Consider the following 20,851-nt stretch of genomic DNA (forward strand, 5'->3'; position numbering starts at 1 on the left):
AGATCCTTTTCAGTTCTTAACTGAATTCTTGCAGATATGTGATAATGTTAAGACTAATGGAGTAGATCCTGAAGTCTACAGGCTCATGCTTTTCCCTTTTGCTGTAAGAGACAGAGCTAGATTATGGTTGGATTCTCAACCCAAAGACAGCCTGAACTTTTGGGATAAGCTGGTCACGGCTTTCTTAGCCAAGTACTTTCCTCCTCAAAAGCTGAGCAAGCTTAGAGCTGATGTTCAAACCTTCAGACAGAAAGAAGGTGAATCCCTCTATGAAGCTTGGGAAAGATACAAACAGTTGACCAAAAAGTGTCCTTCTGACATGCTTTCAGAATGGACCATCCTGGATATATTCTATGATGGTTTATCTGAGCTATCAAAGATGTCACTGGACACTTCTGCAGGTGGATCCATTCACCTAAAGAAAACGCCTGCAGAAGCTCAAGAACTCATTGACATGGTTGCTAACAACCAGTTCATGTACACTTCTGAAAGGAATCCTGTGAGTAATAGGACGCCTATGAAGAAGGGAGTTCTTGAAGTTGATACTCTGAATGCCATATTGGCTCAGAACAAAATATTGACTCAGCAAGTCAATATGATTTCTCAGAGTCTGAATGGAATGCAAGCTGCATCCAACAGTACTCAAGAGGCTTCTTATGAAGAAGAAGCTTATGATCCTGAGAACCCTGCAATAGTAGAGGTGAATTACTTAGGTGAACCTTATGGAAACACCTATAACTCATCATGGGAAATCACCCCAATTTATCATGGAAGGATCAAAAGCCTCAACAAGGCTTTAATAATGGTGGAAGAAACAGGTTTAACAATAATAAACCTTTTCCATCATCCACTCAGCAACAGACAGAGAATTCTGAGCAGAATCCATCTAGCTTAGCAAATTTAGTCTCTGATCTATCTAAGGCCACTGAGAGTTTCATGAATGAAACAAGGTCTTCCATTAGAAATTTGGAAGCACAAGTGGGCCAGCTGAGTAAAAGGATCATTGAAATCCCTCCCAGTACTCTCCCAAGCAATACAGAAGAGAATCCAAAAGGAGAGTGCAAGGCCATTGACATAAGCAAAATGGCCGAACCCAATGAGGGAGAGGAGGACGTGAATCCCAAGGAGGAAGACCTCCTGGGATGTCCAGTGATCAATAAGGAGCTTCCCTCTGAGGAACCAAAGGACTCTGAGGCTCATCTAGAAACCATAGAGATCCCATTGAACCTCCTTATGCCCTTCATGAGCTCTGATGAGTATTCCTCTTCTGAAGAGAATGAGGATGTTACTGAAGAGCAGACTGCCAAGTTTCTTAGTGCAATCATGAAGCTGAATGCTAAACTATTTGGCATTGATACTTAGGAAGTTGAACCTCCCTTGTTCATCAATGAACTAAGTGATCTGGATCAACTGACATTGCCTCAGAAGAGACAGGATCCTGGAAAGTTCATAATACCCTGTACCATAGGCACCATGATCTTTAAGGCTCTGTGTGACCTTGGTTCAGGAATAAACCTCATGCCCCTCTCTGTAATAGAGAAACTGGGAATCTATGGGGTGCAAGCTGCTAAAATCTCATTAGAGATGGCAGACAGTTCAAGAAAACAGGCTTATGGACAAGTAGAGGACGTGTTAGTAAAGGTTGAAGGCCTTTACATCCCTGCTGATTTCATAGTCCTGGATACTGGAAAGGAAGAGGATGAATCCATCATCCTAGGAAGACCTTTCTTGGCCACAGCAAGAGCTGTGATTGATGTTGACAGAGGTGAAATAGTCCTTCAATGGAATGAGGACTCCCTTGTGTTTAAAACTCAAGGATCTCCCTCTGCAACCATGGAGAGGAAGCAGAAAAAGCTTCTCTCAAAGCAGAGTCAACCAGAGCCCCACAGTCAAACTCTAAGTTTGGTGTTGGGAGGCCACAACCAAACTCTAAGTTTGGTGTTGAACTCCCATATCCAAACTCTAAGTTTGGTGTTGGAGAGTCTCAACAAAGCTCTGCACATCTGTGAGGCTCCATGAGAGCCCACTGTCAAGCTATTGACATTAAAGAAGCGCTTGTTAGGAGGCAACCCAATGTTTATTTATCTAACTATATTTTTCTTAGTTATATGTCTTTATAGGTTCATGATCATGTGGAGTCACAAAATAAATAAAAAAATTGAAAACGGAATCAAAAACAGCAGAAGAAAAATCACACCCTGGAGGAGCATCTGTCTGGCGTTCAAACGCCAGAACAGAGCATGGTTCTGGTGCTGAACGCCCAGAATGGGCAGCATCCTGGCGCTGAACGCCCAGAACAAGCATGGTTCTGGCGTTCAACGCCAGAAATGGCAGCAAATGGGCGTTGAACGCCCAAAATGGGCACCAACCTGGCGCTGAACGCCCAGAGTTGTGTGCAAGGGCATTTTACATGCCTAAATTGGTGCAGGGATGTAAATGCCTTGACACCTCAGGATCTGTGGATCCCACAGGATCATCTCAGGATCTGTGGATCCCACAGGATTATCTCAGGATCTGTGAACCCCACAGGATCCCCACCTACCTCATCATCTCTCTTTCCATTCATGATCATCCCTTCTGTTTTCCATTTACCACTCACATCCATACACCCACTACCTTCAAAATTCAACATCTCTTTCCCACCCAATCCCACCCATATGGCCGAATACACACTCCCATCCATCTCCTCCATGTCTTCTTCTTATTCTTCTATTCTTTCTTCTTTTGCTCGAGGGCGAGCAACATTCTAAGTTTGGTGTGGTAAAAGCATAGCTTTTTTGTTTTTTCCATAACCATTGATGGCACCTAAGGCCAGAGAAACCTCTAGAAAGAGGAAAGGGAAGACAAAAGCTTCCATCAAGGGTCTATAGCTCAGTGGTAGAACATTTGACTGCAAATCAAGAGATCCCTGAGATACCTCAGGGGATACATTTTCTTCCACACAACTATTGGAAGCAACTAAGGGTGGAACATCAAGAACACTCCATCATCCTTCATGAAATAAGAAAAGATCAAAAAGCAATGAGGGAGGAGCAACAAAGACAAGGAAAAGACATAGAAGAGCTCAAGGACATCATTGGTTCCTCAAGAAGGAAACGCCACCATCACTAAGGTGGATTCATTCCTTGCTCTTATTTCTTCTGTTTTTCGTTTTCTATGTTATGTGCTTATCTATGTTTGTGTCTTCATTACATGATCATTAGTAGTTAGTAACTTTGTCTTAAAGTTATGAATGTCCTATGAATCCATCACCTCTCTTAAATAAAAAATGTTTTAATTCAAAAGAACAAGAAGTACATGAGTTTCGAATTTATCCTTGAACTTAGCTTAATTATATTGATGTGGTGACAATGCTTCTTGTTTTCTGAATGTATGCTTGAACAGTGCATATGTCTTTTGAAGTTGTTGTTTAAGAATGTTATATATGTTGGCTCTTGAAAGAATGATGACTAGGAGACAGGTTATTTGATAATCTGAAAAATCATAAAAATGATTCTTGAAGCAAGAAAAAGTAGCAAAGAACAAAGCTTGCAGAAAAAAAAATTTAGGCGAAAAAAAAATATAAAAAGAAAAAAGCAAGCAGAAAAAGCCAAAAGCTCTTAAAACCAAGAGGCAAGAGCAAAAAGCCAATAACCCTTAAACCCTAAACCCTAAACCCTAAACCCTAAGGATCCCAAGGCTTTGAGCATCAGTGGATAGGAGGGCCTAAAGGAATAAAATCCTGGTCTAAGCGGCTAAACCAAGCTGTCCCTAACCATGTGCTTGTGGCGTGTAGGTGTCAACTGAAAACTTGAGACTGAGCGGTTAAAGTCAAGGTCCAAAGCAAAAGAAGAGTGTGCTTAAGAACCCTGGACACCTCTAATTGGGGACTTTAGCAAAGCTGAGTCACAATCTGAAAAGGTTCTCCCAATTATGTGTCTGTGGCATTTATGTATCCGGTGGTAATACTGGAAAACAAAGTGCTTAGGGCCACGGCCAAGACTCATAAAGAAGATGTGTTCAAGAATCATCATACTGAACTAGGAGAGTCAATAACACTATTCAAAATCTGAAGTTCCTATAGATGCCAATCATTCTAAACTTCAATGGATAAAGTGAGATGCCAAAACTATTCAAGAGGCAAAAAGCTATAAGTCCCGCTCATTTGATTGGAGCTATGTTTCATTGATAGTTTGGAATTTATAGTATATTCTCTTCTTTTTATCCTATTTTGATTTTCAGTTGCTTGGGGACAAGCAACAATTTAAGTTTGGTGTTGTGATGAGCGGATAATTTATACGCTTTTTGACATTGTTTTTAGTAGGATCTAGTTACTTTTAGGGATGTTTTCATTAGTTTTTATGTTAAATTCATATTTCTGGACTTTACTATGAGTTTGTGTGTTTTTCTGTGATTTCAGGTATTTTCTGGCTGAAATTGAGGGACTTGAGCAGAAATCAGATTCAGAGGTTGAAGAAGGACTGCTGATGCTGTTGGATTCTGACCTCCCTGCTCAAAATGGATTTTCTGGAGCTACAGAACTCGAAATGGCGCTCTTTCAATTGCGTTGGAAAGTAGACATCCAGGGCTTTCCAGCAATATATAATAGTCCATACTTTGGCCAAGAATAGACGACGTAAACTGGCGTTCAACGCCAGCTTTCTGCCCAAATATGGCGTCCAGCGCCAGAAAAGGAGCCAAAACCAGAGTTGAACGCCCAAACTGGCACAAAAGCTGGCGTTCAACTCCAAGAAGGACCTCTACACGTGCAACACTCAAAGCCCAGCCCAAGCACACACCAAATGGGCCCCGGAAGTGGATTTATGCATCAATTACTTACTCATGTAAACCCTAGTAGCTAGTTTATTATAAATAGGACCTTTTACTATTGTATTAGGTATCTTTGAACGCATTGTTCTTAGACCATGGGGGCTGGCCATCTCGGCCATGCCTGGACCTTCACTTATGTATTTTTAATGGTAGAGTTTCTACACTCCATAGATTAAGGTGTGGAGCTCTGCTGTTCCTCAAAGATTAATGCAAAGTACTACTATTTTCTATTCAATTCATCTTATTTCGCTTCTAAGATATCCATTCGCACCCAAGAACGTGATGAAGGTGATGATTATGTGTGACGCTCATCACCATTCTCCCTATGAACACGTGCCTGACAAACACTTCCGTTCTACATGCAACAAGCTAGAATGAATATCTCTTAGATCTCTTAATCGGAATCTTCGTGGCGTAAGCTAGAATGATGGCGGCATTCAAGAGAATCCGGAAAGTCTAAACCTTGTCTGTGGTATTCCGAGTAGGATTCAATGATTGAATGACTGTGACGAGCTTCAAACTCGCGATTGCTGGGCGTTAGTGACAGACGCAAAAGGAGGGTGAATCCTATTCCAGTATGATCGAGAACCGACAGATGATTAGCCGTGCTGTGACAGAGCATGTGAGCATATTTTTCACTGAGAGGAGGGGATGTAGCCACTGACAACGGTGATGCCCTTGCATAAAGCCAGCCATGGAAAGGAGTAAGACTGATTGGATGAAGATAACAGGAAAGCAGAGGTTCAGAGGAACGAAAGCATCTCCATTCGCTTATCTAAAATTCTCACCAATGAATTATATAAGTATTTTTATCCCTATTCTACTAATTATTATTCGAAAAAACCATTATCAATTTATATCTGCCTAACTGAGATTTGCAAGGTGACCATAGCTTGCTTCATACCAACAATCTCCGTGGGATTCGACCCTTACTCACGTAAGGTATTACTTGGACGACCCAGTGCACTTGCTGGTTAGTTGTATCGAAGTTGTGAACCATGGTATTGGCACCATGTTCTTGGCGCCATTGCCGGGGAAAGAAAGAGCCATAAATTTTACATGATCAAAGTGTAATTACGATTGCGCATACCAAGTTGCTCACGTTGCCAGGGATTATTTGAGCCTGGACATCACAATTTCGTGCACTAGTACTTCATGTCCATGTGTTTATCAAATCCTTTTGGGAGTTTCGCTTTTAAGATTCTCTCTGTGAAGGGAGTGGCTCCCATTATTACGTGGTCGTTTCTCGTGCGTTTGGTCTCTCGGTGCCGTCGGTCATCGTCCGTATGAACTAGATCGCAGGAGACGCTACGGTCGTACCTTTTGCTATGTCGTCGTCCTGGCGACCTGCCGTGTCTCGGGTCACGCAAGATGCTTCGAGTGTGCCTCTTGGTATGTTGCTGTTCTGGCGATCTGCCGTGGCGAGATCTTGATCTGGAGGTCGCGTGACTTCCGTTTTCGGTGTTGTATTTTTCCTTAGTAGCGACTCGGCCCTCGAGTTCCTGTACACGGAGGCAGAGGTCTGGGATTATTTGGGCTGCTTTGTCTCCTGGATTTTCGGGATGTCGTGCTTCGATGATAACGGGGTCGTTCTCTTTGTTATGCGCTGGAGTAGTTTGGCGGATGGTGCTTGCTATCCTTCCGTGGGGTACAGTTTCTTGGTGTTCAGGAGTAGGGTTCCTTGTTCGGGAGTTATCTTGGTGGCTAACCGAATGCTCTTCAAGTTCGTCCGCCATTCTGACTCAATCGGTGTAAGTCCCCACAGACGGCGCCAATGTACAAGATGTCTCCGGTACGGGTTGAGAGATGGATCGGAAACTTGCGGGTTGAGGCGGATGCTGGATCACTTGACTGGAGCAATGGGGGAGGTACCTGCAAAAACACTCCGACGCTCAAGTCAGAATGGATCAAAGAGGTATAAGATGTGAGGAATGAATGAATACCTGGAGGGACCTGGGTCCTCTATTTATAAGCGATGGTTGTTATCTTATCTTATCTTGTTTGGCTAAGATAAGGGAGATGTTTGAATTCGAAAGTTGGTTAGGAGCTTTTAATGGGCCGATTCCAGACCTTCTAGATAGGCAGAGCGGCTCGGATCTGGGTAGCCGGGTTCCAAGATCGTTCCGGGTGTGGGATCCGTGGGCCGGATCTGTAACAATATTGAATTTAAAAAATAAAGATTGTTAAGTAATTATGATTTTTTTAAATAAATAGTAAAAATAAAATAAATGTTATAAACTATATTCTTTCATAAATAACCCTTTTAAGTTCTTAATTATGTTTGGCATGATTTATTTGTATATCATTTAAATTGGCATTGTTTTTATAACGATCATTTAATCTTAATAATTGTTAGAGTTTTTTTATGCCTTACAATAATTATCTATAAAGAAGAAACATATATATTCTGAAAAAGTTATTAAATAAATTTATTCTTTTTGCCCTATTTTCGCATTAAAAAAATTGTTATTCTATCTTTTTTTTTAACTATTATCATGTTATTATAATTGTTAAATAATATTGAAAAAATCTTAAAAAATAGAAATAGCGATGACACTTCGAATAATTAATTTAATAGAATTAAACTTAAACGAATAAGATGATTCAATTAATTATACAGATAATAGTATATTTATAAATATTAATAATAAAAATAGTCTCACTAATGTAAATGATCAATACAATAATTATATGAAAAAAATAAATAATTACATAATTGTATAATTTTCAAGATCCTATATGATTGAATTTAATGGACAATTTCAAAAATATCTATATGATAATGTCCTAATATTTTAGCATGCTGTAAATTATACTATAATTTTATATATCATATTATAACTTTAATTCAACTTCTTAAACACATGAAGTACACATGATAAAAGAAAATATTACAAAACAAAATTATAGTAAGATTATTTAAAAATACTGTAAAAAAGACACATCTCTTTTGTTAATTAAAAGCTAGAAGGAAAGAAATATGCGCCTAATAATGAACAACTAATAAAATAGACAAATATCTTTAAAAAATATAAAAAATGAAATGTATAAATAGTGATAAAGAAATAAAAATTAAATAAATTACAAAAATTGTACCTTAAACACGAGAGAGAGAGAGAGAGAGAGAGAGAGAGAGAGAGAGAGAGTAAAAAATACATTATGATCTCATATAAATAAATGACATTGAAAAAAATAAACTAATTAATATAATTAACTAAATTAATTAATTGATATAATTAATTATAATTAATCAATTTATATAAATTGTAATAAATTGTGAGATTTGAATGTCTAATTAAATTAATTAATTGATATCATTAATTAGTTATAATTGATTTGCTTTATAGAATTAAAAGAAATAAATTGAAAAATACTCTCCAGAAGCATATAAATTAATTAATTGATATCATTAATTAGTTATAATTGATTTGCTTTATAGAATTAAAAGAAATAAATTGAAAAACATTCTCAAAAGCATGCCATGTCAGCTCCACCATTAAGTGTAAAAATCTGATTTTTATATAATAGAATAGATTTCTTTTATGTATAAATATACTCAAAATGAGAAGGCACGGATGAATATTTCATTGATTGTTTGTTTAACGAATACTATAACCCGAAAATATCTTAATCTAGACATTCTACCACTGCCGATGAAAATTGAACCTGTAGTAATTCAAGGTGGCCAATGTATTTTTTATAGTATTAGATAGAAGAATATTTCTTAAAATAAATATATCCATTATGATGATTTTTTTTCTCAATTATTAGATTTTTATGTCAATTTTGTGAATTTTTTGAAGGCATAAGACAATAAAATGGGTTGACTTTAATATCATTAGAAATTAAATTTATTTGTTCAAATAAGCACCATTAATTATATTAATAAAGTAATTTTGTATTAATAATGTGATTTACATTTTAATTTTCTCGAGTAAATTTATTTCAAAATGTAGGAATTAGATTCAATTAGCTAAAATTTTAAAGATAATATAGAATTTTACAATAAAATTAACATTCATCAAGGAAATAAATTTATTTATGCCTCTTTTCTAATTATAAATAATACCAAGGCTTAGGAAAAAAATTAATGTCATCATTCTTATTAACTAAACCATAATATTAGATAGTTGATAATTTTATAAGTGGAAATTGTTAAGTAATAACGTAAAAATTAACAACAAACAAGCAATAAAAATTCATAAAAAATCTATTATATATTACTAATTTTATAATTAAAATAAATCACATATTATATTCTCATCTATTATATTTATTATCTATTCTATTATATAAAAATCAAGTTTCTGTGCACTTAATGATGAAGCTGACGTGATATGCTTCTAAGAGTGTTTAGCAATTTATTTTTTTAACACATTAAATACAATTTATTATGATAAATTAACTATATCAACTAATTGATTTGATTAGATATTTAAATATTACATAATTTATTATAATTTATATCAATTTGATTTAGTAGTATTTTCTAATTTATTCTTTTAATTTTTTGTTAGTATTATTTATTTATTTTTTAATTTATTAAACCAAATTCATAATACTAATTATATGTATTAATTAATTAATTTGATTAATTTATTAATTATTAAAATAATAAATATATGAATAAAATAGACAATCGAGATATTTTTTATTAATAATTAAATCAAATCAAATCATATATATTGAGCTAAATTCAAATAATGTGAATTAAGGGCTAAACTAAAATAAGATGATTTTTTACTTATTCAAATTGAATGCAATAAATACAAATTAATTTTGTTTGATAATCATGGTCTTCTAGTCTTCTATATATAGATAACCACACAAAATTATAAAAATCATCATTTTTATCGTTTTTGCTATTTCAACTCTGCTTTTCTTTTCTTTTTTTCTTTAGGTATAATTTCTTTTATGTATAAATGTACTCAAAATGAGAAGGCATAGATGAGTGTTTCATTAATTGTTTGGTTAATGAATACTATAGCCCAAAAATGTCCCAATTTAATAATTCTACCGCTACCAATGGAAGTTGAACCTGTAGTAATTCAGTGTGACCATGATAATTTTTATAGTATTGGATAAAAGAATTTTTGTTAAAATGAATATACATATTGTAATTAATTTTCTTTGTCAATCTATTATCCTTTTACCTAACAAATAATATCTATGTTGAATATATTATTTTCATCAGAAGTCACACATAATTGATTGATAATTCTATATATAAAAATACTTCTGTGATAACTAAACAGCGTATTGTTAATTCGCTAAAGTTAATTCTCCTATGATTATACCAATGTATAGTATTATTAGATAAAAACTGATTAGATTACATTTATTTCCAATGAGGTGGGCGAGCTTTTAGGCCTAATTACGGTTAAAATTAAGGAAGGTTAGAAAAATGCTAACAATACGAATATTTTTTATTTCTAATACCCAATAATAAATATATAAATTAAAACAAATATTTTTTATTTCAATAAATCATCATCTTTAACCTCAATCTTAAGATTTCTTAGTTCAGTAGGATCAATCACAAACACAATCCAAATACAAGGCAATCAGAAATAAACACAATTAGAACAAGTAGTACAACTAGCAGTTAAATAGAATTATTTATATAGGCAAACCAAAAATAATGGTGCATACTCAAACAATAGCAAATAAATACACATGATTCATGTTTGTCCTACTGGCCATGAGCTCACGTGTTGGTTAAAGTACTAGACTCGACACATCCAGTAACTAATCTCGACATTGTCTCTTTGCTGTGCATCTCCAGGAGGAATAAATTTCGAAGAAGAGTGCTCTACCACCTTCTCTTGGAGGTACTCAAGGGGGGTAATGTTCCAAGGAAAAGTACCCTACCACCTTCTTATGGAGGTCGTGCCATATAAAACAAAGGATTAGTGCCTTTCCAACTTGTAAACAGAGAAAATGTGGGCAAGATCTCCATCCCCATATCACACTACAACTACGAGCAAACAGGATAAAGCCACCATTCTTACTCAGTGCAGGTGCCACAATAATACGCAAACGGAACGAAACCCACATCATTCCCACTTCAGTTTTCATATCACATTCAATCATATCACTAAGTCAATTAATTTCATCAGTTATAATATGTAGTAACCCCATTCGTTTATCAAAATAGTCAATCTCATCATTTTGTGAGTGGGACTAAGCTACTGTCCTCACCATGGGAGGGACGAACTGCCATTCCCATAATATTTTCATCCGGTTAACCAAGTTTTTATTTCGAAAATTAAATTTATTATATTTCTCCCAGTATATTCAAAGCTTAAAAATTGGTTATTCGACTCCATACGGAGGTTATAGGGGGTCTCAAACTTGTCGGAAGAGCTAAATAGTTCAAAAACAGCATTTCAGCAAAAACAGGAGAGTGGTGCATAGCATGCTTCGTGCATACGTGCGGAACCTAGTTCGGTTCTCGCAAGAAGTTGGCATCGTGCGTACGCATGTCTTGTGCGTACTCACAAGGGTCCAATTATGTGTACTGATACGAGATTTTACAATCTCGCATAACTACCAGTAAGTGCACTGGGTCTATCAAGTAATAAACTCACGGTGAGTGAGTGTTGATCCCATGATGATTAAAGAATTAAGCAAGTAATAATTGATTGAGTATTCTAGTCATACAATCCATAATTTGATGATGAACATCTGATAATAGAAGTATATAATTTAAATGACTTAAAGAATAAGAAATTGAAAGCAATAAAATGACAAAAAAATAAATAACATAAATATAAATTACTTAAAATTTAAAGTGCAAGAATGTAAATAATAAAAATGTAAATTGCAAGAAGAATAAAATCTTAAAAATGTAAATTGTAAGTAATTAAAATAGAAAAGAATAAAAAGGAATAAAAGGCAAGAATTAAAGAAAACAACTGAATAAAGAAAATGTAACCAAGCTTATAATTTACAATGAATTAAAAACAAGAAAATAAACTACGTGAATCTTAAACTGCAAGAATTAAAAGGGATTGGGGAGTTAGGATGAAGAAACTATTGAAGATTATATTAGAGATATGGGTATCTCTGGATCAATGTGTGCTATTTCACCTTCTTTCATGCAATTTTAATCTTAAGCAAATTTTAAATAATTAAACTCCAATTTCTTGATGATTTAATTTCTCTTAACTTAATCAATTACTAATTTTTTAATCAATTTCTCAAGAAAAGAGGTGAAGTACTTCTCTAATTCTTACCACACAATTTTTATTATCTAAATATAGTGGATTTTTTATTTAAATAAATAAAATAAAAAAATATTTACCGAAATAAATATTCCTCTCTTATCTCGTTTATACTGTAAACCAGATATGAGAGGTGTATGCGACATGTGTTTATCTCGTTTATACTGTAAATAAGATATATGTATATTTTTTTAAAAAAATTGAAAATAATAAAAAATATTAATATTATCAATAATCCAAACTTTTAGCATACAATTAGTACATAAAAAAATTGGTAGAAGAGATTAAAATAAATATGTTTGATCAATTAGTACTCAAAAAGGTTGATGGGATAGTGAGAAGAGAATTGAAATGGTTATCTCTCACGTTATCTCCTACTATCCACGTGAGAGATAACCGTTTCAATTTCAGTTCTCTCCCCACTATCCCATCAATTTTCCTAACAATTGGCAAACGATTATTTTTATTTTTCAAATTTAAATCAATCCAATTGGATTATAATTTAATTTAAAAATTTTTAAAATGGATATACTTGTAACTGTCCATTATTAATAGTGTACTAGAAATGTGTGACCATTATTAACTGCACATCATTAATAGTGTGCTGAAAATGTGTGTCCATTATTAATAGTGTGCTGGAAACGTGTGTCAATTATTAACTGTTCATTATTAATAGTGTACTGAAAATATATTTGTAACTACCCATTATCAATAGTGGACAGCATATTTGTTTTCTTCCATATTCACTCACTCCTTTTGTTTTTTTATGGGAGTACATATAAATTTATTTGTTGCATGTGATTACATAAAAATTTGAAATATAATTTAAATAAAAAAGATTTCATATTATATACTAATAGAGTAACAATAGAGTAGTGACATACATTAATTGGGTTATCAAATAAATCACGTGTATTTAAATTATATTTTAAATTTTTAAATAGTGGATAGTTAAAAAAGAGATAAACGTGTTAATAGTGGGTAGTTTAATGATTTTTAGATAAACATGTTAATCTCTATAATTTAAAATGGATTAAAATTGATCAAACATATCCATTTTAATCTCTTCTTCCAACCTTTTTATGTACTAATTGCATGCAAAAAATTTGAATTATTGATATTATTAATATTTATTATTATTTTTAATTTTTTTAAATACATATATCTCGTTTACAGTATAAACGAGATAACACATACACCTCTCTTATCTTGTTTACAGTGTAAACGAGATACATACAAAATTATCTCGTTTACAGTAAAAACGAGACAAGAGAAAAATATTTATTTTGATAAATATTTTTTAAATTATTTATTTTAGTAATTATTAAAGTTATTTTATTTATTTAAATAAAAAATCTCAAATATAGATAATTATATGTCATATATCAATCCCACACGGCTACACCCAAAACCACAAGAATCATGAGAAAGAGATTTCGTAATCATGAGAAAGAGATTTCGTGCTCAATTATATGATTCTTTCTTCTCGAAGAATCACAAAATTTAAGTGAGAATTGAATTATTTCTCAATAGATTTAGTTCTTTAGATTGAAGAACAAAGCTCTTTTTTAGAACGAACTACAAGACTTAGAGGGAAAAAAACACAATAATCAATTCATTGAAAATTCATAGAGCTCCTTTCCTCGACAAAGAGAATTAGCCACTCATGACTTACAAAATACGAAAGAAATCAAATAGAAGAAGAGTAGAGAAGAAGCCCTCCGATAAGTCCAGGATAGATCCTTTTATAGCCTATTCTAAATGAAAATGCCAAATGAAATTCAAATTTAAATTACAAGAAAATGCAAATTTAAAATTAACTAACACTAAAGATCTTCCTTGCTTCAATTAATTCATGAGCCCTGTTGATTTTTTTAGCTTACAAGTTCAGTTATAATATATAAAAAAAGAATTCGTAGAAATTCTCAAAAGGACAAGAAGAACACTTGTGACAAAAGAGTCTTTACATTAAGGAAAAAAATAATAAGTTGACTAATTGCTTCTTATTGCAACATCATATGTACTAAAATTTTTACACAACGTAAATTATTTACTTCAGATGGATAACACAAATAAGGTGCCATTTTCCCTATTCTTAATAACCTAATTGTTTCTTACATTACGATTATACTTTAATACTAAATGTTTGGCATCAAATATAAAATTAACCTACCTTTAAAATTAGAATACACAACCCTAAATCGTTTTCAAAATACATTAATATGTTTCCAAGCTTGACCTCCAAAAAAATAAATTAAAAGAGATAAATTGATATCACATAATTATAATTGACACCTAAACATATTCAGCAACACATTTAACAACCCAAATTAAAATCCCATACTTGGTCTCTTACCTATCTCCTGATGCGGTGCGATACAACCACCGGAACAACCATTTTTCTGTTCAGATTCAAAGCAACCACAAACATACACTCAGTCACCGCAAACAGCACTTACTCTAGGAAAGTTACCAATGTCCTAATGCTCCACAACCAGCACCCAATACGCGTCTGAGTTGTCTGACTGTGGTAAAATTTGAAACGGGGCTGGAATACCTAATACTCTAACATTGAGTTATGCTCTCTACTTAACACTGTAAGCTATGATTTTTACTTCTATTTTATTTGGCATTTACTTTTATTTTTTCATTTTGTTTTTTGGTTTCATTACTCGTGATTTTCGGTGGGTTACTATAATACTATTTAACCAAAAATGATTTTTTTGGAGCTACCAACTTAAAAAGCAACTTTCGCTATATAAAAAAAATAAAAAATGAAATAGTAAAAAGCGTGATAGACATACTCAGATTTGTCCAACCCTTTTTCCTAATCAAGATTAGTTATCTCAATTTTTTCTATCTTTTAATAACACAATTACACTAATAGAAGCCTGCTGTCGGCCTCCTGTTGGTGTGTAAAATTAGAACTCGCACAACTTCACCAGCAAGTGCACCGAGTTGTTCAAGTAATACCTTAGGTGAGTGAGGGTCGATCCCACGAAAATTGTTGGATTGAGCAAGTAATAGTTATCTTGCTGGACTTAGTCAGGTAAACAGTAAAGAGAGCTGTTGTTGTAGGCGCATGAAACAAGAAAGTAAAGAAAAACAATTAAAGATTGGTAAAGAGATAATATATAGAAACAGTTAAGGCCTCGAAGATATTTATCCTTCTTGATTAATACTTTTTACTGTCTAAATTAACAATGGATGATTCATTTCTATGGCAAACTGTAAGTGATTAAACTCCAATTCCTTGGGAATCTAATCTCATCTGATTCTCATCAAAAGCCAGGGTCAGTGGTCATTCAACTCGAACGAGGGTGAAGCTCAATGCAATTCACTCTCTATTGATCTTACTTAAAGTGCCACAGACAATGTCAGATCTTTTGGATCGGAAAATGAAGCGTAGTATTCTAGTTTAGCGCCACAAAAATCTGAATTGCCCCAAAGCTAACCAATTTTTATATCACATATCTAATTAGCCTAGGCAATTTGCATTTACACAACTAGAAAATGGATTAATACAGACAGATTTACAGACGGATTTAGTCTTTATTACAGACGGATTTTTGGTTACCGACGAAATTACCGACGAATTTTGTCCCTCTGTAAAAGCCCCGTCGGAAAATTACAGACGGATTTTTACGAGTTACCGACGGATTTTCCCTCTGTAAATTTTTTGTCCATTTCCCAAAGGCGACAAACTTTCCGACGGATTTTCCGTCTGTAATTACAGACAGATTTTCCGACAGATTTTCCGTCTGTAATTTGAACATTGGAAAATCATCTCACACTATGATTACAGACAGAAAATCCGTCTGTAAATCCGTCGGTAAAGTAAAATAGAAATTTTTTTAAATTTTTCCATTGCAAAATGAATACTTTAGGTTTATTTTTTAAATTTCCTCCATCAAACACACTGTAAATTGAAAAAAAAGAGGCCAAAAATTATATAGATAAACATAATATTCATTACATGATACCTATAAAATTGGATGTTATTTTCAACATCATTGACCAATATCTCACTATCTCAATAAAAAGATACCCAAAAAAATAAACCATTGACAGAACTATAACTATTTACATTACTCATTGACACTACTAGTTCCCTCATTTTTAACAATTTAAACAAACAAGATTTTATATTGATCCTATTCCTTTTAGATTGCATGATGGTGACTTGCTCAGAGCCATTGACAAATACACTTTCTGGATCTCCTTGTGGTTCTGTGATTCCAACAGTAGCAGCCATGTTTGATGTTTCTTCTCTGCTTTGCTTGCTTGGTTTCTTCAATTTCATCAACCCTGGTTTCATTCAAAACAGTAGAATTCATCTAATGTTCACATGGCATTTGTTAATGAGACTATGTGATATTATAAGTCAGAAGAAGAATGAGGGAACTAGCCTAGAAAACACTTGCTTCTTAGAGTAAAAAACTATATACTCACCAAATGCTTATGCCATGTCATTCCTAAGAGGCCATCTCTGTCAGTGAATGCACGTTCAGCCATCATAAGTCTATCATTCACATCTCACTTTCATTTGGTACTCTTTCCATGTTCTCCAACCTTTACTTGCTTCTATTTCCTGAACAAAAAGAAAAACAAAAGAAAAGAAAAGAAAACACTTTATTATATGATAGTTGTTATTTTAAGAACTTGTGTTTATTTTAACAACTTAAGTTAATTCTTCTGAACAAGTTATATATGAACATTTTTTTCCAATAGAAACGACTTATATCAACAGTCTTGATTTGCATATACGCTGTTGGAAGACTTCCAGATTTACTTGACATCTATTTTACAATTTATATTATAAGAAGCACAATCATCAATCCCCTTCTCTCTCACCCCTTCCTCTCTTTCACAAAACAACAAAAGGGAAAGGGACAGAGAGCCTGTTCACTGTTTCAATGAACAAATGATTTTTTTTCTTTTGTCTCAAGGGAACACAGAAAACTACCCCATATTGCTGCTCACTGTTAGAAGAAAACTGGCAAATATATACACAAGAAAATCTGGTAAGGCGTCTCCTTCGACTAGATACGTGTCCCAGAGACGTGTGACAAGTTGGAAGGGTATCTGGTTACATAAATCAGATATCAGATTAGGCAAAATCATTAAATCATGCAAAATTTGTGTAGTTTATTAATTTTAGTTTTTCACCATCAGACTTCGAAGTGCTTGGGACTTGATATTAAATCACTTTAAGATTCATTTATGAAGCTTTTCATAATCAATAAGCACTTATAAAGACAAAATAGTAGTTCTCGGAGTAAACCTCGCGAATTAGAAGGCAGTTGAATCAGCAGAAAGCAAACTGAAGAAATTCTAGTCCTTGAAGCTCCATGTGGCTTGAAATAGGCTCTGGCACGGTTCAAAAGTTTCACTAGGACATATCAGATTGTATTACTATTTTAGAGGCATGGTGAAATAATACAGATACAAACCACGTGCGATGATGAGGCATTAAGTTCGTGTAATTATACATAGATATTATGGAAAAATTAATGAGCCCGAAGAAAAGCTTACCATCAATCCTCCTGACCAATTCCTTCAACTTAAAAACAAGCCTCTGAATTCCTGGTTGAGCAAACGTGTAATGGTCCTGCATACCATCCAGTAATTTTGACAAGCACCAATAGCAATCAGCCTCTATATTAGAAATTTTCTCTGCAGATAGATCAGACATTGACCAATTATCAATACCCCCTTGCAAGTGTTCTGATAGGAAAATCACAATCAGAAGACCCAAGAAAAGACCTAATCCAACCACTATAGATAAACAAATCACACAAAATTTTTTGAGAATTAGGGTGTGCTTGCTAACCTCACTGACTGTCACTTGGAGCAGAGAGACAGCTGAATTCTAAGCTATCCTATTCCACTTTTTCTTTTACTTCTATTTTTGTCCTCTTTGTGTCAATGAGTCTGAACTTGACTAAAAGAACACTCTGGAGAAAATGGAAAGCAATTCAATGGAACTAAAGATTCAAAATAGTCAGAAGAAACAAATGCCAAAAATGGCCTATCTGCTGTTGTTTCAGGTTTGAACAGAAGAAACCAGAGACAAAGATTCAAACAAACAAACACATAGACAACGCCCTTTTGCACCTCATAGCGGTTGAAAAGATGAGTCAGAATTGAGAAGAACTAAAGTTGTACCTTCTAACTGCTTGAAGTCATTCTTCAAAGTCAAGATCGAAAGTATCGTTGCGAGACTTGCCGTCGAGCTGTGGTGCGGGTGCCTCTACAGAGAAAAAAAAATGAACAAGTATATTTTGAACAAGTATATGTGCAATCTTCCTAAGCATGGCATATATGTGTGGAACTATGTCCTTCTATTTTGAACAAGTATATTTTCACAAACTATATAATGCTATATATAATTTAAACTTGTATTAATGAAAAATGAAAAGTATATTTAGGTATCAGTTTTCTACTTACATACCAGAAATTGCACAGAATTAATTTATCAAAATCATTGATTGTGATTTGAGAAATAAAAGAACAAAAACATAGACTCACATTTACATCAAACATGAATGCAAATCCTGTTTAGCAAGTACCTATATTTACAGAATGCAAATCCAAACATGAATAACAGAAAGACAGTATATATTTCATATTAATTTCATCTAGACCAAGAATTTTCAGAGACGAACCTCTTCTCTTTGTCTTAGAGTGGCATCCATCAGTATATATTTCATATTGAGCAACGTTTGTGATTGAAGTAGCCTTTCCTGTTCTTGCTGTAAAATCTTCTGCCTTTCAGAAAGGGATTGCCTCTCAAGTATGATCTCCTTGTCCTTTTCATCACAACTGAAACACGCACACGCACACCCACACACACACAATAGAGATCATCATACTTTTTAAACAATCAAATTTTAACAACATATGAAACTTAACATTGACTGTGAGTTGCACCATTCATGATCTGATTATCGTCAGCATTTCAATTCCAAAAATTGAGTAAATTTTTTAAGTAAAAGAAGATTTCAACTAAAAGCAATAACAAATCTCATTAATCGATTTCTTGCTTCAAGGCTTTTCACAGTCTCCTGTATAACTACAGGATTTGTGTATTAAAAAAGAAAGGTTAGGTATCCTCCTAAACAAGCCATTCTAGACAACACAGGTAGATATTGCATAATCTATTTGTACATGCTCCCAATGACAACGGAATTAGCAAATCAATATCATAATTAAAATGACTCTGGGATAAAAGGAAAAATGCAAATTATATAGAAAATAACATACTCTAACTTGAAAGTAATGATTTGCCGCCTTAGGTTATCTTCCCGTGCTTCAACATCACGAAGCTTCCTTTCTGCAACACCAGTAAATCGGTTAGACTCTGCTTGCAAATACACCATACACCATTCAGAGTTTTCACTTGAAAATGCAATTCAATAGATAATTAAGTGAGGGGCAGAAGTTGATTTGGTGTAAGCAGTAACAAAACTATTCAACTCAGAGCTCTGTGATCTAACTTCCTAGAACTCTTAGGCTGAGAAGCTAAATATTCAAATTTGAACCACTTTAGTTACATGGTCCCTATATCAAAATCAAACTTCAAAGCATTCTATAAAAAGATATATGGTCATTAATCCTCAGGTTCCAAAATCCCACTAATAATCCAAAAAACTACATTTTTTTTAAACAACCATAACATCAACATTTCTAGTTATTTAGCTATTTACCAATATAGAACATGGCATTATTAATTAAGGAATTCTATATTGGTAAAGAAAGCATATAAAGGCAAAGAAGGGGAAAAGGTTGACTTACCAACCAGTGATCCAAGAAGCAAAGGGTGCCCATGATGGACCAGCAACCTGAGGAAGCTTAATTGACGAACAGGAACTAGTGGCGAAAACAATTGAATCTCCGCTTGCATCTGAAAAGCATTATTATTTGACCCTCCTATCGGTCATCAGTTCCAGCCAAACAGGAAAGAAACAAACATTCAGAATAGAGACATACCACTTGCAATGGTACTCTAACCTGGCACATAAATAAATATAGTAAACAAAAGCTATAACTTTACCTATTATGACTTAGAATTCAAAGCAGGTTAATAAAAAAAATGTAGAATCAATGGACCATAACTTCATTAGAAGGCAATGATTGTTACCCTACAAAATCCCACATATCTAACAATCATGACAGATTTTGACTCATTATACATAAATCAAGATATAAGTTTATATCTTCAGAAATACAAAACAAAGTAATTATTTATTCGGTATCCAGTACCTGTCAAGAGTGGAACCTAGAGGTAGAGAAAGCTTTTTGGACAGTTCCACAAACCCTCCTCTAGTGAAGACATACCCTAAAAGTAACAACAAAAGAATATATATGGTCAAATCTCAAAGGAGAATTTTTGGAATCCCTATTTACACTAAAAATAGTAGCGTATGAATCTTCTCTTGTAAGCAATGCAGCCAACCAGAGATTTTCTCATACTTTCTCTTGGACCTTCAAATTGTATTACCTCACCACCTTCCCCTGAATTTGATTTTCCACCTAATCTGTTCATTGCGATTGCAATTGCTTCATGAGTTTCTCTTGAAATAGCTCCAAGAGACATCCCACCAGTGCAGAACCAATGCACAATAGCTGAAGCAGGTTCAACCTTCCCTACATGTATTGGAGCACGATCACTTTTGAACTCAAGAAGATCACGAAGAACCGGCATAAAAAACAGAGATCTCAAATAACATTTTGGGTAATAAAATGCAAGATAAAGGCAGAAACTAGGATCTTTAAGACTCACATTCACAGGTCGGTTAGCCAAATGCTGTTGA

General features: G+C 33.9%; 1 non-coding gene across 1 annotated transcript; it reads right to left on the reverse strand.

Annotated features, from left to right (window-relative positions):
- Positions 1 to 217: 217 nt before the first annotated feature.
- LOC148574173 (small nucleolar RNA R71) lies at positions 218 to 325 on the reverse strand. Its single transcript, XR_015905696.1, has one exon. It is a non-coding gene; the product is annotated as a small nucleolar RNA R71 (small nucleolar RNA).
- Positions 326 to 20,851: the final 20,526 nt, after the last annotated feature.

The sequence above is a fragment of the Arachis ipaensis genome, chromosome B2 (assembly GCF_059453495.1).
Source record: "Arachis ipaensis isolate K30076 ecotype BB chromosome B2, ASM5945349v1, whole genome shotgun sequence".
Taxonomy (NCBI): Eukaryota; Viridiplantae; Streptophyta; class Magnoliopsida; order Fabales; family Fabaceae; genus Arachis; species Arachis ipaensis.